Here is a 23,951-nt window from a genome sequence, read left to right as displayed (position 1 = left end):
AATGAATAAATGTGGAACTGAGAGAGGAAGGGGAAGTTGTTTGCCTTTTCTCAGGTGTTAAATAGAGTGGGGAGTTTTCGAGTGGCCTGTTCTTTGCTACTAAATCGCACTTTTCTGTTCTCTTTGAGTGTATGACCCTCCCTGTGACAATGGTTTTATCCTGCAGTCCCTGTGGTATCTTCATCAACCTGTGTTTCATAAAGAAATCCATCGAGTACAGGTATTGCATTGTTAGATCTCTCCTATACTATGGAACAGTGTAGGTTTAAACATTCCATCTTTTTTTGTCTTCCAGTATTTTATTAAATGTCTGTTTTCTCAGATTGATTCAAAGACTTTCTACTGTGTAGTGAACGCATCATGTATTAGCAGTGATATGATAATGCTGTGAACATAAACAGCCCTTTCCATATGCTTTAGCCCAGCAGTCATATTCTTATGTTTGGAATCTAAGCAGATAAGGAATGCTTTCAAAAAGTTATTTTTTTTCCTGAAAAAATGTAAAGATCAGGTATTTTTGCCCTTTCTCTCAGCGCTATTTTAATGGGATATCTTATGACAGACGTTAATCTCATTTATAGAAATACAAAATACAGAGAAACTATTAAAAGCCTTGTAATATGAAAGTACCTTGGTGTGAGGGCAGAATCGGTTGAGTCTGATGTCTTCATGTTGAGGCTCTGCTGCTTTCCCGCACAACCAGCAGATGGAGAAAGAGAAAAAGAAAGCTGCAGATATGAGCTGCTCCTAGTAGAAAGCTGCAAATGCACTGTATTCAGAAAGGCCTGAGATTGCTTCTAGGGAAAGTAGGCTCATGGCTGCATTGCATTTAGTTAGATATTTTAGGCAATTCATTCTCATATCAGTCAGAGTACACCTCTATTTTTCTCCTGAAAAACTAAAAGTCTGTATCTAGTTCTCTCTAGGATCTTTTTTCTGTATAAATTTAACTACCTATGCAAAATAAGTATATTACAACTAAGTGGTGCTATTTTGATAATTGGTGTGATTAAATGGAAGAGGCTAAATTACTTAGTCATTTCTTGGCAATATGAAATGCAAACTAGTATTAAGAAACTCTGTACTTAAGTCATTTTTTTTCCCGTGAAATGCTGATTTCTTTTCTAAAAATGCCTATCTTGATCTAGGTCACGCAGTAGATGAAAAAAGAAGGCCAGTTTTTGGTAAGTCTTCTATTCTAGTAAATTAGAAGGTCTGGAATTGTTCTATGATATCTCCTGATAAATAGAGATGTCACAATCTTCACTTTTCCAAAACTCTTCAGATCTGTGTATCTACAGTGGTGTAAACAACAATAGTGGAATAAACAAATAGAGTGATACAGATTAGTTTTCTCCTAGAGGTCCTTATGTGAAGAAGCATCATTATGGTACAAATGCACAAAAAGTGTATTTGTAAAGATCTCCATTTAGGAGCACTAAAGCGACTGTTATGATAGAAAAAGGTATTTAAAAGGTATTTATGAACTTCATACTGTTGAAAGAATAACACTAGGTGAGTAGCTAATGGCTAAATTTCAGGTGTCTCAGGAAAAAAAAAAGGTAAAGTGCTATTTTTTGTTAAAGATGTTCATCAGATGTTGACTGAACAGTTACCTTGTTAAAGCATCTCTCAGACATGTAATTACTAGTAGCTGAACTTACCGCATAAGAGAGCTTGTCTCTTATGCTTGGTCTTTGCCATAGGATATTTAACATCAATTAACACCTGACATAGCTTGCATGTCATGTCACAAGCTGATTTGCATGATGAGTCAGTCATTGAAACACTCCTTCTGTTTAAACATTGATACTTTCTTCAGAAAATGTTTATTCTCTGGATTTATATGTGAGAGAGTTCCTTCAATTTATACTACTGCAGCTTCTTTCTTTTCTTTTCTTTTCTTTTCTTTTGATGATATTGCTTCATGTTGTGGTACTGTGAAGGCTTTAAAAAGGGTGATAAAGAAATTAGAAATTATTAACAAAGTGGTGAGAGGTGAAGAGATACTATTATTTTAATAATTATTTTTATCCTATATAAATAGTGCTCAATGGTTATTAAAGAAAGTGAAGGAAAGTGAAGGACACAATTATAATTCAAAATGATCTTGATTAATTGCAGAAATTGCTTGATGTCAGCAAGATAAAATGCAGTAAGTTCAAGCACAAAATGGGATGAGATGTGTTTGCGTAGTTTGGAAGGGAGAATTATTAATACAGCATGGGAATGTTACTGCCTGGATGATGATGATGTAATAGATCACAGACTGAAGAGGGATCAGTGATACTTGCCACAAGGAAAGGAATAAATCTAATTCTGGGATTTATTAATGGGAAGATGATGTATAAGAAACAGGAGGTGAGACCTCAGGTGAAGTAGAATGTCCAGTTTTGTACACTGTGGCTTAAGAAAGATGTACATATATTAGTGAAAGACCACAAGAGATCAATAAAAATGATTAGATATTTAAAGATCAAAGGGCATGATCTTCAGGTGATGTAAATCACTTCAGCACCAGTAACTCCTGAAGAACTAAGCTGATTCATACCAGCTAAGGAGCTGATTAAAAGAGTTATTTTTAAAATTTTCTTTCTAATCTAACCTTAACAGTGACAATTTGCATCAGCTTCTCAGTGCCATCAAGTTTTCCCCAAGGCTTACAGGAAAGAATTATTTGAGTGTCATAATTTAACTCTCTCTCTCTTTTTATTTTTTTTTCTTTTAAACTCAGCTAAAGAGCTTCTTTTTTAGTTCCTATTTTAACATTATTTAAAAATGAATGCAGTTAAAATGGAAAAAAAGGAAGTGCTTTTTAAATACAGGGCACAATTAACCTCCGAACCCCACTGTCTCTTGATATCATTGAAGCCAGAAGCTTAATAGAATCAAAAAAGGGTTATAGATAATGAGAAAAATCTCCTGACACATTAGAGAAGATTAAAATAAAAAGACTAGGGTAAAAAAAAAAGTAAGGTATATAAAGCCACACACTGCAGTGCGTAAGACAGCCATTATATATCTGAATGGAGGAAGCTGGTTTCTTTAAGAACAGGTTGTCCTATAGTTGTCATTAATAGGAGCTGAAACATCTCCTGTTACCCTATATCAGATGAAAGAAATTGGAGCAGATGGACACAGGTCTGAAGAAGTCTGGTAATCACATTTTTCCTAATTTGAATTCTGTACAAAATTCTATGCTCCTGCAACTAACCTCTTAGTGATATGTAAGGAAGACTTGAAAGGGCTATTAAAAAAAAAAAAAAAAAAAAGGCAAAGTCAAGCCTTTTTTGTATCTGTCTGCGTATTTATATCATATTCATGTGCACCACTGTGTTATTTGATCGTCGTTTAGGTACGTATGCATGTATTTGTTTAACTAAGGTGAATGGGAGGAAGAAAGATACCTCCAAAGGTTGATCTTGGAAGAAGGTGGATTGCAAAACGGACAAGCAAAAAGCAAGAGTGTAAAACTTTGCTTGAGTCCTTAAGGACAAAAGCAGAAATGACAAAGTCCAGCTGGAACAAAAAACTAGCAAGGAGCATTAAGGATGGTGAGAATGGAGTCTACCTGTGTGCTAGTTGCAAAAGGAGGTCCAAGAAAAAAAGTGGGTCTGTTGATGACTGAGTCAGAGAGTCTAGTGGCAGAAAATGGGTAGAAAGCTGACATTCTTAATGTGTTTTTTGCCTTACTCTTCAAGGGCAAAGTTTGCTGCCAGACTTATGTGTGTACCACCAAAGTTTGAGAGGGAGATGGCAACCAACAGGACAGAATCCAGCAAAGTAGAAACTGCTCCGAGAGGCTGGATAGATTAAACTCTGTGGGGCTGGATGGGATTCACCTGAGGGCACTGGTGCGGTGATTATGAGGCTCCTGTCTGCCATTTATGAAAACTCATGACAGTCAAGGTAGGTTCCTGATGACTGGAAACCTACACCTCTCAATACACTTCTCATTAAGAAAGGTGGAAAAGAGTCCCAGTGAGTACAAAATGTTGTGCAGTCAGCCTCTCCTCGCTCCTTTGAAATATCATGGAGCATATCTTCTTGGATCCATTTCTGTGCTCATGTAACTGGGAACAGTCAATGCAGATTGGGAAAATTTACATTTGACTGACCCAATTGCCTTATGTATGGATAATAGGACAGTGATACATATAATATTTCTACTGCCAGCCTCTTTTGGAAGATGTAGTGAGAAATATTAGGGCTCGTTTCTATCTGGAATAAATTGTCCCTCTTCCATAGATGCAAAAGGACCTTACAGAAATTTGCACTGGTGAGGGCTCCCACATAGCCCCACAAGCCTTGGTAAAAACATGAGCTTTAGTTGAATTTCTGTTAACTTGGGATAGGCCTAGGAAGTGTTATCTTTTGAAGGGAGGGATTGGCTTGTCATGCTTACTGGGACTTTACGGTGGTCCTCCTTAGATTCTTCCTTAGAATCAACAGATTATCATAACGGCTGAATAGCCCAAACTGGGAAGCTGAGAAGAGATTTGACTCCTCCACTGTTTAACGTGCAAGTAATTTAAAACACCACCTGTGCAATGTTTCTAACTGATACAGTTTGGGCCTTACAGAAATGAGAGGCAGTTGACTAAGTTGAGACTATTTGGTGTAATTAACAGATCTATAAGCATTTAAAATCTTTCTATTGCTTCTATCATACTCACGTATCTGGAAAGCTTTCTTTTGAATGGCATCAAAAATCTTTTTGCAGCAGGTTATAACTATTTGAGGGACAGATTAACGGTGCTTCTAGGTTATGTGAAGACTGTGTCTGACAAAACCCTGATTTTGGAAGTTGCGTCTTTTCCTGTTAGAGTATGGGAGCCAAAGCAATGTCCATACAATGATTTATGCTAAGTGGGAATCTGGCCTAATCTGTCTATTTCTCATATAGACAAGATGCAAATTGTATATCCTTTATGATGTGATCTGTCAGCCTTGCATAAAACTCTTTGCAAAGTAAGGTCTAAAACAAGAGGTTGTGCTTAGCTAAAGAAAGTGGATCTTTTGTTTTGAATTTCAAGTGCTAGGTGCAAGGTTTTAAAACTTCGTAAGTATTGCTCTTTTTCTCTCCATGGTCCCTGGTTCAATGAGAAAAATTTTCAGAGGATAATCAAGGCCCAATGTCACTCCATTACCTTTGCTTGCTCGTTGATTAAGCTGTGATAGATTGACAGAACTAAGAGCTGTGAAAGGATATTTAGATCTATTCTTATTACTATCATCAAAAGTGGTACTTGGTCTCTTTTGAAGATTTTCACAGTTGAAACTATGATTCTTATTGTCCATTTGAATTTGTTTGACTTGACCTGTCTACCTGTACTTCTTGGTTTGCCCGTGCTTGATTACAAATCCTGCTAGGACTCCGTATCCCTGTAGGTCTTTCCTTGAGAAGATAAAACAATCTAAGCTTTTAAGCCTTTCATGTTTGTATATCTTAAGTTTTGTGCCATGATTTTCCAAATGTGAACACCAGAAATGAAAGCAGTACTCCTCTTTCAGTGCTACTGGTGAAGACACTGAACTAAAATCATGCTACTTCTCCCAGGTTTATAATTTGAAGGATCACATTAGCCCTTTTTGTATCAATGTAGCGCTTGGAGGCTAAGACAGTGCAACTTACTGTTAATTTACCCATTTTAACCCTGTGTTCGTTTTAAGGCCCTGGTTTACCAACACGACTTTCATTCTGGTTTGCATTTTTCTTTCTAGATATATAATGTGAATTTGATTGTATTAAAATACTTAATGGGTTTCAATTGTTTCATCTGATGAAGTACTCCAGATCATTCTATATATCTGTTCTATTCTTACTCTTTATCATTCTACTTATTTTGTGTCATCCGTAATTGTTTTAAGATTTCTCTAGCCTTATTTCAAAATCATTTATGAAAATGTTATGTAGTTCAAGCCCAGTGCTAACCCTGAGGAATCATATTAAATTACTTGGATCCCACAGTTTTTTCCCTTTTGTAACTGTTTCTAGAGCTGGGCCAAGTTTTAATTCACTTAATGACTGCTTTATTAATAATGCATAATGGTAATTTTTAGATCAGATTATTATATGCTGCTAAGTTGAATGCCTTATAATTGGACTTTTATATCTTCACAGTTATCTTTTTTTCAAAGATACTTGTGACCTCTTCAAATAATGAAATAATGTTTGGTCAATAGGATCTAATTTCTGTGAAAACATCATCACTGGCCATAATTATATTCCCGTAGTTAGTCTTTTAATTGATAAAATAAGACAAGATTTAATTAAGAATTTGTCTGTTAGATTAATTGGCTAGTAGTCATGTTTACTGTCCTGCTTCCCTTTCTTGAAGGTATGTCCACCTATTAGCAATCTTCTGGATTTGTTAAAAGTGTAGAACAGCAGGGCAAATATCTCTTCAGGTAGCTCTAGCACTTCAGTGAGATGTAAGCAAAATTAGAACATGTCATTAGAATATTTTTGGCATTGAAAAAGGCTAGTCTTGCAAAAAGATCATTGCCATGCATGACCTGTTGTATTTTGATGTTGTTTCCCATGGGAAAAAAAAAAAAAAGTAAAGTATTATTAGTAGTAAACATGTTGTTTAATACCAATTTAGCCAAAGTATTTCCTCCTCTGAATCAAATCTTCTCCGTCTTGTATAGTTAAACAGCAATGAATATAGTTTGTGGCAAGTCACTAGTAACAGCTAGATGACAAAACAAGGAGCAGGAGGAGGATATAATTATTATTTTTGCCTCTATCTTCATACCTCTCTGAAGTCAGATCAACTTGCATATAATCAGAATTCAGATCATCTGTCCCTGATTCAAGGATGGGTTGAGCATCTGGTAAGAGCGGCAATGTCAGCTTTTTTATTGGCAGAAAATAAAACTGAATCTACTTTAACCAGAAATGGGCAGTGAAACGCAATGACATATTACTGAGAACCAGAGACAGCAGGGAGAAATTCAAATCTGAACCCTTCTGAGGCACTGTCAGAGGCAGAGGTGGATGAGAGACAGCCTGGAACTGAAAGGGAATGGGCAGTCCCCCGAGACGACGGGATTCAAGCTGCAGCTGTCACACAGGTGGAGGAAGAATTGTCTAAGCCAAGAGACTTGGTGCCTTATCAAGGAAGAAAGAGCACTGAAGGGAAACCCTTAAAACAAACAGCATTCTGGAGATGACAAAGGAACAGTTCAGCAGAAGCAGGCCTTGGAAAGATGAACAGGCAGCTGTAACAGATCTGGGAAGGAAAAATGAAGTTATGCATGTACTAAGAAACCAGAAACTTCATCAGGCTAAAGCTCCATATGGAGGTTTCGCAGCAAGAAGGGGAGCAGCAAGAAGGGGACCAACTAAAAGCAGCTCACCTGTCTCCACCGGAATATGAAGAAAGCTCTGTTTTGGCGTTGTGTACTTTGAATGCCAGGATGAGAACACACGTATGAAGCTATCTTACTGGAATGAGGCAACGATGTCCAAGGGAAACAATCCATGGCAGCCCAAGCCTAAGAACAACCCACAACAGAAAAGGAGGAATGGTCAAGCTCAGTGCTATGCAGTAGTGCTGTACATTTTACTATACACTGTATGATTCTGTACAGTTTCCAGGAACCAGCACAGACTTATTTCTGTATGCCAATATTTATGAATATATTAATTCTCCCATTAAAGATGCGGGGTCAGGATTTTTAAAGCATGTTGACAATTAATTTTCATGATAATCAGTTGAGGGGCTTATAAAGGGATTTAGCTACCTAAATACCTTTAAAAATCTGATCTTTTAGTTAAATTTTTTGAAGCAAACAAGCCTCCTGTCTACTGACTTCAGAGAACTTTGGATCAGGCCTAAGTTAACCTGCTTGATTATCTGTTTCAGCAAATTTAGCATGCAGGAATCTTTTAAGTCAAATTGCAAAACAGTATTTTATTCTATTCAGTGCTCAAAGTAATTTCATGACAGATAACACCACTGTTTCAGAACTGACATGTACCTACTCCTCCTTCAAAGAAAAGAATCTATGTCAACTCCGCTAAGTTGCTAGGACAACATGAAGGAACTTACGAATTTTTCTCCTTAAGAAGCAGCACTTTCTTGTTGCTGAATTAATTATATTACTCTATATTTATCACAACCCAGGCGAAAAGTGACAATTAAGCTATGACACTTCTCTGGAGAATTGCCATTGTATTTATAAACAGGATGAAATGGGGGCACACAATGAAAATCAGAGAGACCCTTTGCACACTATCATTTATCCTTCAGATATAGAGACTTCATTAGTGTCCAGTTTAAGAATTAATGAGCATTTCCTGTAGCAGCAATAGAAGAGATCAGTTTTGGCACCACAAAGTTTAATTTTAAGCACAGCACAAGATTCAAAAGTGAAGAGTTGCTTGAATTGTATCTCCACGCAGGGAAATGTAGAATAAGATTCTGTTACAAGAACTAGTTGAAAATGTGCTTTTTAATAAGCTGACAACTTATGATAGGAAAAACAAGAAATTCAACTGTTTGTAGGAAATTTTTCAAAATCAATCTTTTCTGACTTTAAAAATACATACACTTTTTCATGATTCATCAAAATGTCACTTCACCTATCTGGTTTCTGAAATCAAGAAAAAGGAATCCCACCCTTTGATTTATTATTATTTTTATTATTTACACGGAAAAGGATTCATTTCATCTTTGACTATTTTTATGCTGATGTTATGGATATACAAAACATGAAACAAAAGAAGTTTCAGGTGGTCAGTTGGAAAAAATGTATAGGATATCAACTTTCTCCAAACTTGGAAAAGTGGAAAATATCTAAGGGTGGGACAAACCTGATTCTCAGACAATCTTGCCCTGCTAAGTACATGGACAGTCCAGTTTGAGCTGAGGAATCGTGCTGTCTGATTGCTGAACATCATCCCTGGGGTAAGCACAGCTGGTGCTCTATAATGCACTTAATTGAGGGTTATATATGCACCTACTTACTCCCTTTCTGGAGTAGCGTGGTAAGAAGCAAGCTTCACAACTGTCTTGACAGTAGGAGAGTACCTTAATTTATTGCTGGGCTGGGCTGGCAGATAACCTTGTCTTCCCAGGGAGCAAGGAGAAAGCAGGTAGGGATGTGTATTTGGATGCTTCCAGAGCAATCTTCTAAAACTTAAAGCATCAAGGCAATTAGACACACTTCTGTCCTGTTTAATCAGAATTGAAATAGCTGTGTACATAATTAAAAGTAATATTTTTTAATCTGAAGCCCTGATAATCAGGTACTTCCTAAAAGAAGGAGCATCTGGCCAAGAATGTGAGCAGCAGTATCAGAGTCAGAACCAGGTATTTTGTCTCAAAATTTTGTATCCTGCTCAATTTCTCTGCACTAATTATTAGATAGCACTGAATATATTGTAAGTATGATCATGGTATTCATGTGTACCAACTCTTAGTTTTAGGATATTTGATCTTACTTAATTGCCATTTTACTATACTCTATCTAGAACTGTTTCAATTTTAATTGTTTATAGAGGGAGATGGTAGGATTTCACAAATATCTAGAAAGGTCAAATGCATCCGTTATCCACAAAGCTGCAGTAAGTTTTCTGAACATTTCTGGTTTACATTTTTGAATTGTTTCACTGCTAAATTAGCCTGGTTACTATGGTACATTTACCCAGTTAACAACAAGAAAAAAATAAATACTTTGCAAATATTCTTCAAGGTGGTCCTGTGGAGATAGAAGTAACATGATCTCTGTCTCTAGTTTGCTCCAAGGGACAAAATTGATTTTGTTTCATTCAACTTGTTGTCTTCAATTTGCACAATGAAATCAGACTAGAACATAGATATAGAAGAGTAATAAACTTTAGGAACCAGAGAACTAAAACACAAACTTCTTTTGTCATATGAGAGGTTTCATACAGACATGTAAAACTAGTTTTGTAGTGTACTCTTAGTTTTGCCTTACCAATTTGTGGCACAGTACAGAGGCCTTTTAAAGTCCTCTTCAAAAGAAATATGATTTGCACTGCTTAATTTGGTGTCTGAGCACTATAGACTTTGAAAGAAGACACAGCTGCTATAAATGACACTGGATCCACTAAGTAAGCATACTTTCAATACTTACAAAGTTGTTGGCCTCAAAATCCTTCAACATATGTGCTTATAAATCTAATGCACTATTGTTTAGAAGCTTTGAATATCCTTATGTCATGAAATCATTTCAACAGATGGTTAATGTATGACCCCAATATTTCAGTGGATGTCAGCAAAGATTTACTAGATTAATTTTATCCCTGGCTTAAACTGACTGAATCTGATCCTACTAGGTATTCCTGTGAGCTAATTCAAAAAATTTTGGTCAGGCATATGTTGCAAATAGGTTCTTTTTTTTTTTCACTGAAAGCTGTAACTGTATAAATTTCTTCTGATAGACACGTACTTCTGTCCTACGCTTGTTACAAATAAAAAGTAAACCTGCAACATTAATGACATTTGCAGATAAAACTGACTGTGAAAGATCTTTAAAAAAATGAAAGAAGAGAGACAGAGGAAATAAGTCAACAGGAAATGAGAGTGATTCAGAATATCTGCAAAAGCTAAATAAAAGTTGATTCCACGTGGTCAGTGGTTGGGAGAAATTTTAAACTCTGGATGGCAGAGTAACAAGGTTATGTTTCCGTGATTAGATTTCTATAAATGCTTTTCTTATCAGTTCTCATGCAACTCAAAAACAGAACTTGTGGTACATTAAGGCACCATAGTGTTACTTTATAGATTTTATAGTTGAGAAACTGGCACATACACAGATGTATCCTTCAGAGATGGGAGCATTCTCAGGAGAAGCAATTTTCTGGCTTAAGCCAGACGAGCTGTTCCAAGAGGCATTCATCAAGTGAAAACGTGGTACTTCTTCCAGAATGAAGCACATAAAGGTCTCTCCAGCATATCAGGAAAAGAACTTGTATTACTTTAGCTCCTGATATGAATTTTAACCATAAAACTATTCAGCCTTTCTAAAAGAATTGAGTGGGCAGTGAATTATGGGAAGAAAAGTCTTTTTATATACCTCAAGTAGGACAATATGAGCATATTTAACCTTAGACTGCAAAAATATAACTCCTTTTCTGTGACTTTTGGGGTCCAGTGGAATTTTATTTTCAGTTCCGGATGTCACAATATCAAGAATAAGCACAGTTTTCCAGTAATTAGAGGGGAAAAATCATTAGGGCAAAAGAAGCAAAAGACATGAAAAATAATTAAGCTAAGCTGATTTGCAATATTTAGCACTGAAATAAAAGGCAGTTTTCAAAGATGCTAAGCACCCAACATCTCTTACCAGTGTGAAAGAGATGTAAGAATTTAGTCGCAGCTTTTAAGCCTTAATGTTAAGATAGCTTGTGTGTGTTTAATAACATTATTCAGCATTATCATTCGTGTTATTCAAGTTTAGTGAAAGGATTGCCAAGGACTTCAGGGGAGTCAAGATTTCAGCTACATGGCTAGCAAGAGAAGGCATTTACCCAAAGACTTACCAGCACTTCCCTGGTACACATGACATGACTATAAAGCTTCCTGATATGCCCAGTTTGGAGATGAAACTTGAACCTAAATCTACTTTGATCTTGGAACAGGGTGACTGAGCCGTTGTCATACAGATATTTGTTCTCTCAATCTTGTTGTAATTATTCTACTTTGTATTAAATTTTTACAGATACTTTTCATTGTGTTTTACCTTAGAGGAATTAAAAAGAGAGGGAGTCATCTACTTATCTTTTCTTTCCCCTCACAAAACTGAATTTGATTTGCTCTATTTTAGATTTACTTGTAGGAAAACTCGCAGAAGAGAGAAGAGTTTAAAAATGAAAAAAAAAATAGACTCACTACCAATTAATTTTCATTCCTACTTTTGTATTTCTGGTGGGGCCATTTCATCAATGCAGGATGGGATCTGCTGCGTGTCAGACAGCTCCTTCGTTCTCCTTGGGACGTTTATTTCAGAGAGGAGAATGGGCTTGAGCTGAACTTCAGCTAATGGTTTAGGACTAGGCTGTCACAAGGACTGTCTAACAGTGATGTGCAGAACAACCTGTGGGAAGCGAGGGCTGCTTTTGCCCTCAGGCACTGTTCTGGGACACAAGCTGCATCGTCCTAGGAGCCCAGAGTTGCCTGTGGCATGTTGCCCTGCCCCAGAGGCTGGTTCCTTACTTTCAGAAACCTTCTTCAGCAAGGAGAGTGCTGAGCAGTTCTTTCCCCTGTAAACATTGCTTGCATTTTGCAAAGGATAATTATTGTCTGTTTGATTTTTTTCCTTTTTTTTTTCTTTTTTTTTTTTTTTTTTTGGCTCCACGTTTCAAAATCTTCTGTTGCTTTAAAGAAAGGCAAACCAACAGGATAAGAATTCTCCCCAGATGATAACCTCACAGATGAAAATGTGCTGCTTCTCACTTTGTGGTCTGTTGAAAGCTTCCTACTCTTTTGCTGCTTTAATTTCATCTTGTTGGCATTTCCCTAGTGAACTTGTTTTCCCGATATGCGAGTATTCTTTTTTCTAAACCAAGGTAACAACATTAGCGAATGTCCCTGGATACGAAAGTCTCTCTCTTTTTTTTAATTCTTTTTTCCTGTCAAAATCAATAGTACTTGTTTTATGTATCAAGCACATTTCTATATGAAGTTGTTAAAAGGCCAACATAGAAGCATAATGTCATTTGACCTCTTTTTATTGTGTGTAAATAGTCATTAATCAAGGATCTTTCCTTACATCTAGGGCAAATGGTAACTGTAGTTCACTTCTCTTGTCCTCCTAGAGGGTTCAGATAATAGATATGTTCCCAGATTTCTGATATAATTTTTTTACCTATTTTGTGCACTGAGCTTGTATCAGATGTTGCATATACATCAGAATTTACAGTCTGCTCATTTATAGTAACAAAGGGAAAAAGAAGTAAAATTTATCTCATTCTACAAATGATGAAGGAAGGCCCAGAGAAAGTCAAAACTGTTTTGTCCCAGGCTTTTATCTTTTGTAACACTAAAATGCTAGATAACCTATTGTCTAGTGTGGAGAATCTGGCACAGTGCACGATACCCAAAGAAAAACATGCTGGCTATGCTTTTTCTAGTAAATAAGTTGGCTAAGACCAATCTGATGGCAAATGACATGGCACAACACTGTTTGCATCCACTTGTTTCCCGCCCCAGAGTGGCCTGATCCATGTGCCTGTTGGGGCATTAACTGCCCCAGGCTATTCCCCAAACTGGGCATAGTCTGGGAGACTTGTAATTGGTATAGGCTAAAAAGGAGCTAACAGTTTGCCAGGTTAGGCAATTATGGGAGCCTTGTCTTTTTTTTATATTATTTTTATAAATGTATCCTCAAAAAAAACAACTGAATTAACTTAAATCAGATGAAATACTTTTTAAAGACTTTTAAAAAGTCCAGCCAGAGAGCAGTGGATTAATCCACATTTTAGTTTGGCCTAAGTCCTGCTTAAGTCCTCCTGCTTAAGTCTTATTTTCCCTTCCGTAAAGAGGAAAGGGAGGCCCTCTTAGAACAGATTTTAACCCCATGGTTGAAGCATTTCCCAGAAGTAATGTTAAGCCTAGGTACAGCTTCTTTCTGGATGTCTGATTTTAAAAACAAGATTTGAACCCACATCTGCTTCTATGTCAGAGGAAAGAGTGTTCTTTGTCTCAGGATCATATGTTGGGGCTATTCTACTTTGTATTAAATAATTATCTACCGACCCAGAGAAAGTGAGGGAGTGAGAGAACAGTTGGATCTGCTCACTTAATCAAAAACAGTGGTGAGCCTGAGTAGTTGGATTTGCAGCTGAGACATAATCACTGATCCTGTCTGTGTTTGAAGTCACTCGTGATACATTGCCAATCTGTAACAAAGGTATGTTATGCTCCTCCTTCTGCTGAAGTGTCTTCCTAAAAGATGCACATTTGATAACTTACAATTAAGTGATTTTGTCATTGACTGTCAACACAATTGTTAGTCTCTTCTTTGACAGAAGTGGAAAATGGAACTGGTTTGTTACTGAGCTGCACGCTTTTTGATACTGATGGTTTATGTTCTAGAGCTGATTTTGCACCATCACTCTGCAGGGTTCTCTAAATTCTCATGCAAAGAAAGAAATATATATGATACTATATATAAGTAACCATTGGACAGATTTTCTGGCTTCACTTCAGGCTCCTGTGCATTAACCAACGCTTCTGTGAATATTTTGTCTTTGATATCATTTAAGCAAGTTTCATAGATGGCTAGTGTATAGAAAATAAAGAGGACCAAGAGAAGTATTGTCTTTTCCTGGCATTAATTTTATCAGACATATGAAGCCTGTAGTCTAATTAATATATTGATTTATGATAAATAGAAATAAGCCTCATAATTTCTTAAGTGAAATGTATAGCAAGGCTTAGGGAATGAAAACTTGATAATAGAGTTAGAAAACATTCAGATTTTCCATGGATACAGATGTTATGGTCAAGGAATGAGAGTGAGACGGAGGGTTATACATCAAACTGACATTCTCTTTCATCTAACAGGTTTCATCTTTCTAGCTTTCATCATCAAGAGCTAAAGACAAGAGCTTAATGACTGAGATTAAGATATGCCCTCTTACATCAGGGCTGAAAGTTGTGGTTGATTATTTGAAGAGGAATAATAAAAAACACATACTGTATTTTCCTTGGCGAAAGCGCTCCTTACATTAACCGACATGCTGCAGAAAGTTATGGGCTAATGCAATTTTATATGAGGGCTTTTAAACATAAAACAAGTGTATAAGTGAAATTTATGGGTCATTTATTCAACTACCGTAGTGTTATTCTGGCTAGATCAAACATTAAGCTGGTGGAGTAAGATTTTTTTTTAGAGGACAAAAGAAATCAATAAGAAGTAATATTGTTCTTTGGGCTGTAGTCAGCATGACCTCTGTCTGTTGCAGATTCTTCTATTTGGCTATAAAAGAATTATGAGGCTAGGTTTTGAGCCTACAAAAATCTGTTGGCTTCAGTGTCATAAAGAAGGGACAGTAACTACTTTTTCCAGTGTATTCAAGCATCTCTCATTAATTAAATCAGACTTAATGGGAACTGAAAATTATTTTTTTAATCTGTGTCATGGAAACATGGAAAATTGGTCCATAAGGTCTAGTGTTTTAATTCTTAAATATTAAATAGATTCAATTAACTGATTTTCTGATCAGAATTTATGAAGGACAAATTGAGAGTTAGACTAAAGCAATATCTAGCTCAGGCTGTGGTCGTAAATGATGCTTAGGGAAGGAGGACAATAAAAAAAGCAAATGTTTCCCTGGTTCACCTTGCACACATCCCACATGTCCCAGAAGTCATGGGTTTCTTACAGCTGTTAGAAGAATTATCCACCATTAGTGGATATGGAACTGAATGAGTTCTGTAATGGTTTAATATGGACCCCTTTATGTGGATTTATGCCAACAAAGCATCACTTCATGTTCTTCATTTTAATTTCTCTGTCCTCATGTGTCTTTTTTTGAAGGAGAGAGAAACTGTATTTCTCTTTTCTTGTTTCACTCTTTCAGCACCCCTCATGTTTCCTCATCAGGTGAGTAGGTGAAGTGCTGTCAATGGCTTTGGCTTATCAGTTCTTGCCTCTTTCTTCTGACTGTTTTTACTGTTCAGTGAATTTCTTTCCAAATTAGGTTGAATTTGAATACCATCCATAATAGATAGGTGTGCAAAGCATTATCACAATACATACTCTTGTCTATAGTGATGATGAGATCAATCAGTGATAGTTGGACGAGTCTTCTGGGCTTGTGTTAGCTGTGTTTAGTGTCACATATCCTAAATGCTGAAGTGTGATGGAGAGAAAAGACAAGAGGAAATTTGTATTGCAGATTGTGTGAAATGACTGTTCTAAGGTCACAAGTGATAAAATTACCTATGATATGGCATTCAGAGTCTTGAACTCTGTTACAGCTTGTGCCTATCCACTCTGAAACCTGATGTGTAACTTAGCCAACAAAGTGACTGTATTTGAGTGCATGCAGCCATAAAAATCTCTGCCCTCATAGACAAAACTGCAGTCCTGCAGTCTAAGCTGAAGCCATATATCTAAAATAAGGGAAGGTACTCTTTCTGTCCTAGTTCTTTGCCTGATGCACTTCAGTAAAGTAAAAACAGCTCCATAGCCAAATAAAATAAATTTTTGGCGAGCATGAATAAGTATGTATGGAAAGAAAAATATTTTAATGTGTCCACTCAAGTTGCATACAAACTCTTCTGAAAATTGAATTTGTTTAAATGTCAAAGCCAATTCAGATGGGATCAGAGGCTCTATATTTTGAAGAAGTTCATGTTAGGACAGATCTAGTTTTCAAATGTTGTTGCAAATGTAATGCAAAGGTTCAGTTTGAGTCACCTTCGTCTGGACTCATGCCAGCTTGATTGGGTTGGACCTGGTGACTGCACTCTAACTACTTCCAGGCAATCTTTTCTAGCAGAAAAGCACTTTTAAAATGTCACAGATGGTCATAATAGTTGAAACTGCTGGCATTATTAAACACATAGAATTTATTAAAGAATATTCTAGGCTCCAATAAATGACTTCTGTGCAGCTTAATATCTGGCTTTACCAGAGACATAATATTTAGCGTAAAATAATAGATTTCTGATGTATGCTAGAAGTAAAGACAACACTATACAAATAATTTATTCTTCAGGTCTGAACTGAGGCTGATCTTAGTCTCTTTGCTGTTGGAGATTAGTGGTTTTCCATGCCTTTTTGGCTTCTTTACCTTTTCCTGCCCCTTCAAAGTCTAGTACAAACCATTTTCACAGAGGTCTGCCAGAATGGACCTCATCTGCATGTGTGCTTATGAAAGGTCTTTTGTGCATGTTTTCTGCTGGATTCATCCCCAGACGTTAATTCAGTGAAAATATTATTAATGGTATATTGTGTAACAGTGGTTCTTGAAGCCTGTCCTTTGGAGTTCTTGGTAGCATTCAGTGGAGAGCTGGCTAGCCATATGGCGTTGGCTCCTCCTTCCTCCTCCTTGTACTGAAAAGGAGCTGAAAGGATGTTGCTAAGAGTAATTTTCTGTTGCAGCAAAAGAACCTAATGAAAACGGTTAACCAGGTTCATTAAATTGGACAGCTATGGTAGGAATCTGCTGCACTTAATTTTTGTTTTCTATAATGATCAGCGTATGAGCTACTCCCCCTAAATGCCCTTTGTAGTGAACGGGGAGTGATAAACACTTTTGAAATGGGGTTTGTGCAATCTGGTTTAGTTGCCTGCTATGGGATGAAAGGAAACATCAAAACTCGCCCTGCTTTTCTTCATTGACTATAAAGAAGCACAGGGTGCCTCGCTCAGGCGCAGCTGTCCGTGTTGCAGGGGTACCAACTCCAGTCTCTGTAGCTTCTTTGGAAAACACCTAAAACACCTATTCTATCTGTAGTATTTTGTCTGTCTCCTTTAGAACAGTATTTAGGTATGTAGCAGATTTCATTTTTAAAACTAACACTGTGATGTTCAAAAGTTTTATTGTCCACTATTCCACAAAAAAGGCAAGGAGGCACAGGGAGATGAAAGCCCAGATCCACTAACTGATTTCTATTCCGTGGCAGATTCAATGGTAATGTGCACACCACAGGGATCTGTTGGATCTGATTTCTGTGGGCAAGTAGGCAGCTTGTCATGTTTACAAGGATTCCCACACGTCTTGCACAAATTTGCAAGGGGAATCCATGGAAGGGGAAAGCCAATGTCACAGTCCTGGTCCTGGGTATTTCTTTTTGTAGGTACTGTTCAAGAATGGGGAAGAAAGCAAACTTCATAACTGAAAAGGAATTAGGACAAAACTGAGGGTAGTTCCCAAGCAGCAAAAATGCTTGCATAGTTTTGATAGAGAATGTACTTTACAAGCTTAGTAATGTCCAGATTTGGACATGATAATGAACCAGATATTAATTAAAATACTTGACTTTTTATCTGGATTAGTACCTTTTCAAGTTAAGTCATGTAAACAAAAAGACTGAGTCTAACAAAAAGATTAGTCATAGTACTGTTTTTTTCTTGATGTGAAAGCTATACAAGTTAGAGCAGTTTTAAAATCCCCACACTGTATTCGTTAAAATACAATTTAATTCCCACTGGTGCATTATTTATTCCTGCGCAGGATAGCTAGTTCCTCTTAAAACATTGTAGAAAAGGGATTGCTACTTTCGTGAGTTGAACAAACTACCCATGGCAATGTAGTCTTTGAGCAGATAGGAATTAATTCTACATTGGGAGATAATGCCAGTATTAGTTTTCAGGAGATATCTGTATTTTTCCACACAACAGCAAACACAGCTTCTTGGATGCTCCTTTTCGTTAAAGAAATGCATGGCATGTTAAACAACTATCAAGCTGGCCAAAAGTGTTTTATTTTTCTTTTCACTTGCATAAATATTTGCAAGCAGTCTGCTTCCCTGTTTATTATAAACACTGATCAAGAAATCAGTGTTCAAGTCTGAAAATCCTACACAGAAAAGTCTCAAAGGAATATAATATACGCATTATGCACTAACTGATGACTATCTCTGTGTGATCTTTTTTCTATTAAAATCTGAAAACAGGTTAGTTTGTTAGACAGGCTCTGTCTGTGTGTGTTGTTCTCTTGGACTTATTATTCTGAAATGTTCTTTCACATACATACACACACACGCACACGTATATATATATAAATAAAAGAAATACTACTTATGCTTTACAGTTGGGGAAAGTTGAGCATAGGTATTTTACCTGTTAGATATGCTTTTTAAATGGGTTGCTCTCAACTTTTCTGTAGCTATCTTGCTGATTTTCAAGCAATAATAGGACAATCCATCATAAAAATTATTGATTTATATTCTGATTATAGGAGCATCTACTCTATTTAAATGCATTTACTGTATGCATTATGTACACAGATGAATACATAGTGTGTGTACAGAGATATACATTTAGCAAGCACACCTGCTCCATTTAAATACATTTATCTGTTTTCCCTGCTTGTGATACATTGCATACAGGTCCAGGTTTCTATGAGCAGCTTGTTACCTGTACATTTTAAGCAGCCAATATTCTGTGAAACATATGCCAAAAAAATGAACTAATCTCAGCTTGTTGTTTTTGCTAAGCAGAGGCCAAGATATTTACTGAGTTTACCTATCAGAAGGCTTTTAAACAGACTGAAGAGTGACCAATATTTGCATATGAATAGCCCTCTAGGAACAAAAGCAAGTTATTAGCAGAAACCTGTGAACATTAGAAGTAAAAGTCTTCTGAAAGCTATTGCATTTCGGCAGTGTGATGTTTCTACTTTAGGCTGGTGTAAGGTTTGAGAGTATGCTACGCTTGTACAACAGGGAGCCTCTCAGGACTTTTCTAAGGCACGGAGAAAATGGCATGCGCGTTGGAATAAAGCAGTAGTCCTCGCTCCCCTCTGCCCACTCTGATCAGAAGAGGACATGAAATACAAAGGGTTTGAAAGTATTCTGCTTTGCACCTTACATAGAGACTAGTACAAAGTAGCCATAAAATTTTGTTCTGCATTTGAAGTGTTTGGCGCTGGTTTACTCTGTTTAGCTGGTGACTAACATCAGCCTGTGAACCATCAGGGTGAAAAAAGGTACTCGGGCAACGTGAACGACCTACTGCCTCGCACAGTAGAAAGTAACACACGCGGACAGAAACTGAGAACACTATGACTGTGCTGAAAATCAGTTTGCACTGAAGAAAGCCAGTAAAAAATACGATCTTTTGTCAGCTGCAGGCTGTTGTCATGACTGACTAAAGCAAATATGCCTAGCTGCCTCGTCTGGCCGGTAGCAAACACCACCACCTGATAGAAGCGTTAGGAATTGCTCTGTTTCCCTCAGCACGGATAGGATGTGGCTCTTATTTATGTGAATTGGTAGTTGCAGTCTGAATTTAAGAATCCTGGAGTTCTTGCAAGTTACATGCTCTGATGTCAGGGCCCCAGAGCAGTGCTTTATTGTGGTGATAGAAAAAATAAAGTTTTGTATACATATGGAGAAAACCTATTGAGGTGCCTTCAAAAATGTACTGAAGAGGTGAGACAGAGCCATGGTTATCTACTCGTGCTGTTGGAGCGAGCTCTGGCTTGCCGTTTAATTTTCATCTTTTCAATCCTATAACACTGAAAAATGTAAGCTGACAGCACAATACAAAGAGTTCTTGGAGGCTTAATGTGTTAGTGTCAAACGGAACAAAACCTGAGATTAGCTTTTTAAAGGATTTTGTCTACTACAGATAGGAACTGAAAGGCTTTTAAAGATCAGCTTTGTTGAACAAGATTTTGGGGAAGGCGAGAGGGAGATGAGCATCAAGGAGAAATAAGTAGTGATGGAACAACCAAATGGATTAAAGGATGGTAACCATAAAATTGTATAGTTGCCTTCATAATTAGTACCTGCCTGAATTACGGAAACTCAAGGCAATTTCTTGAAATTGCAGACCGAGCCATGACTTGAGAAGGAATAAAAAATAGCTTTCTGAGGCCTAGAAAAACTTGAAATTGTAGTAATAACCTACAGAATTCTCTGTTCTCTAGGAGATATTCTAGGCTTGTTTGCCATTTTTTTTCTTATTTGAGCTGCTTCGCTTAAACATTAAGTAGCTAAATATTCATTTAGCCAGAAAAAGTATATTATTATACAGAAAAGACTTTTAATCAGAATGGAGGAGGACTGAGGGTTGAATGACTGTCTATAAGGAAAAATAGTTCCTGGGAAGTGTAGGAAGAAGCTTATGCAGAACAGCCAGGGGAGTGGAGCAGTATGCTTGAACCCAAGAGTGGAAACTCCAGGCTTGGTTGGAATTTGTGACTGTTGCCACCAACCCTCAGCTGCGTGCTGCTGGCACCTGAGGTCTTGCCCAAGACACTCGTGCAGTTGTTCCCATATTAACTTCAGTCAAAAAGAGGAACACTGGCTTAAACTGCTTAAGTAGCAGTTAGTTTTGAGTAATCCCGTCACGCAAATGGCTCATCTGGCAGGGGTTTCCTTGAGCCACATGGCAGCACCGAGTGGGGCAGGAATCTCCAGCTGACAGCTCTGGCTAGAAGAAAACTTGTTTCTGCAACCCATCAGGAAAGAATCAGGGAAGAAAACAGAACAGGGAAAAGAAGTTTGTTTGCTCACATCTTAGATCAGTGTTCTTGTCACAGGAGTATTTATTAACTATCCTAGAGGAAAAGAAGTGTCTCTTGGCAATGACATTCTTGTTTAAATTGGTGTTCATGTTTCAGTAGGTAGTTCAGCTTTTGACAAACAGACTTCTTCCAAGCAAAAACTATTTTGTTAGAAAATCTCCAAGCAGTGTTAGCAATGGCAGCATGTGCTGAATCACATACTGATGGTATCTTCTCTACCATGACATAGCAATCTTCTGAGGAACAGCTGGTTTCACAAAGGCATGTATGTGTGCCCTGGCACCAGATTAACAAGTCAACCTGTAGGGAAAGTACAATTTCGTAAAGGCTGCTGCATCTTGGTGTTTGATTATCTGATTATACATAGGGTAAATCTGTTCTGAGCAGATGGCTTTCCAGACATTCTTGAATTGAAGAAGTGAGTCTGTCTTTATGGAAGGTGGACTCTTCAATAGTATTGGTATGATTTAAGGAACCACCAGTGAAAGAGTTTTCAACTACATTGGTGCTTCTAAACTACCTATGTGCTTCTGAAAATACAATGAGAACAACTAGTTTAGTACAAAACAGATGAGTCTTGTGATGAAATGTGGGTATATGATCTTGATTTCTGCCTGGTGGATTAGTTTGTGAGGAATGTGGCTGAACCATCTCCTAGAAATCCACTCTCCCAGAAAGCAAGCAGAAAAGGAAGCTCTGATACCGCCTGCGGCAGCAGCATTGGATCGGGAAGGTAACCTGAAGGCAGGCAGTGGGCTGGCAAAGCAAGGCTGCCATAAACCAAGGTGGTTAGGCTACGGCCCCCCGACACAGGCATAGCCTTGCAGATGTGCGTGTGGTTTGCTCGGTGTGGCTAGAGACCCACATCTGGGACTGTTTTTCTGATTGTGTGCATCTTCCCAGATAAAATTAGAGAGGAATGCTTTTACTGAAGTGAGAGAAAAATTTAATTTCAGTTCAGTATTGCTTCATTTTTCATAGTTCTTCTGGTAAAATCAGGGTATTTTGTAAAGCTTGTTATCTGGCTTAAGTAGTTAACAGATGATGCTATTTACAAAACTCATAAAAGCTTAACCTGGGAAAATACCACAATGAATAAAAATAACCTTTATTGCATATCATCTTCATTTGATATTTACTTTTCTTTCTTTAACCTTTATTTATCCATCTATGCATTAGACCTGGAGTCCAGAGCTTCACAGCCAGTTTGCGCTTAATTAAACACTTAAGCAGAAGTCACTACGAGGGTGTCTCACAAATCTCGTTCTTATGTAACTCTGTTAACTGTCATACAAGCTAAAATGATTTAATGAGATACCATAATTTAGCAGATAGCATGAGGGAGCTAAGCTACCTCATGCAGCTTGCTTGTTCTTCTGAGTATTTGCATGTAATGACTCCTGAGTGCAGTGCCTGATTTCTGAGGGTTTGTCTACAGCAGACCTACAGCAGACCCCCAGTCTGGACTGACATTTAATACTGATTTCATTGAAAGGCAATTAGTTCTTCTGCAAACACTTAAATTCAGAATTAACCTTATCTTCAGTTAGCTTGAGCTTACCACGAATTTTAATTATACTAAACTAAAATAATATTTTACTCCCAATTAAAATGCACAATTTCTGCAGAGGAGTTTAATATTTGATAGATAATTTGCTGTAGATGTGAAGTGTGTCTGGCATATGGACAGATGCACAAGTTACCACGAGGTAAGCAAGACTGAATTTGCAATACAGTACTAATCCGAGGTAACTCTTGATGTGGAGACTGTAATAAACACCAGGTAAGAGAGGTAAATTGTCTTTCATTTTCTGGATACAGGAACATGCATGAATACAGTTGTGAGAGTTGTTAAAGTTAAGATCTTAAGTTCACAGCCTATCTTTCCTTGTAACTTGTTTGTGTGTCTATACCCGTCATCAGTTCGGACTGACTTACTATATTGTTCCCAAATAGATAAGCTTTGAATTTTATCGTTACACTTATAGTTTGGCTGCTTTTGAGGGCTTTTTGGGGGGATAGGAAAATGTTATTTCAAATACCTTGTGTTGGTTATTTCCCCTGATAAGCAACTGTCAATCAGATATTAGTTCAAAGGGACAGTCTTGCTAAGAGAATGCCCACCCCGCTTTGACTTCTCCATTCGGACTTCTGTCTGTGCTGAAATGCTGAGGGAGCCATGGAGTGCTTCGAAGTCGAATTTTTCTAAAACAGAACGACAGAGCAGGAACCCAGCTATATTGACAACACTTAACGATCAGCTCCTTTTTTTTATGATAGCAGAAGCCCCATCTGCTTCCAAAGATTAAAGTAAACACATTTCCTCTCATGCCCTCACATAAAATGGTGCTCTAACAAATGTTGTTTTAAGTGCAAGTGTTGTATGGTAGTATTTAAGTTTGCTTTGCAAAGACGTGTTTCTTTATCAAAACTCACAAATATTGTATTTTGAAATACAAGCACTTTGCAAGTCCTCATTTCAGTGGTCTCACCTTGCTAGAGCTTAATGTTGTTGTATGTCACTGTAATTTTTTGTTTACTCTCTTGTTATGTTTCACGGCAGCAGTGAAATGAGTAGGCACTCAACTCTCAAGGTTTTTCAGTTGATGCAGGAAACCCTTTCAAGCCTCTTTACTAAATACCTTTTTGAAAGGGCATTTATGTAAGCTATTTCTTTTATTACCAGATATCAAAGCTTTTTAACTTCATGATGGCATGCGAGGGGTAACCACAACTGGCTCATGATGTCAGCACAAGGTGAGAT

At 37.3% G+C, this 23,951-nt stretch overlaps 1 long non-coding RNA gene across 1 annotated transcript; it reads left to right on the top strand.

The window, feature by feature from the left end:
• The first annotated feature begins 26 nt into the window (after positions 1 to 26).
• LOC134140314 (uncharacterized) lies at positions 27 to 23,944 on the top strand. The gene is made up of 3 exons (XR_009958384.1): positions 27 to 220; positions 1,149 to 1,184; positions 23,874 to 23,944. It is a non-coding gene; the product is annotated as an uncharacterized LOC134140314 (long non-coding RNA).
• Positions 23,945 to 23,951: the final 7 nt, after the last annotated feature.

This window comes from Rhea pennata, chromosome 4 (assembly GCF_028389875.1).
Source record: "Rhea pennata isolate bPtePen1 chromosome 4, bPtePen1.pri, whole genome shotgun sequence".
In the NCBI taxonomy this organism is placed as follows: Eukaryota; Metazoa; Chordata; class Aves; order Rheiformes; family Rheidae; genus Rhea; species Rhea pennata.
The sequence above is the reverse complement of the archived record's forward strand: the minus strand, read 5'-3'. Positions and strand labels throughout refer to the sequence as shown.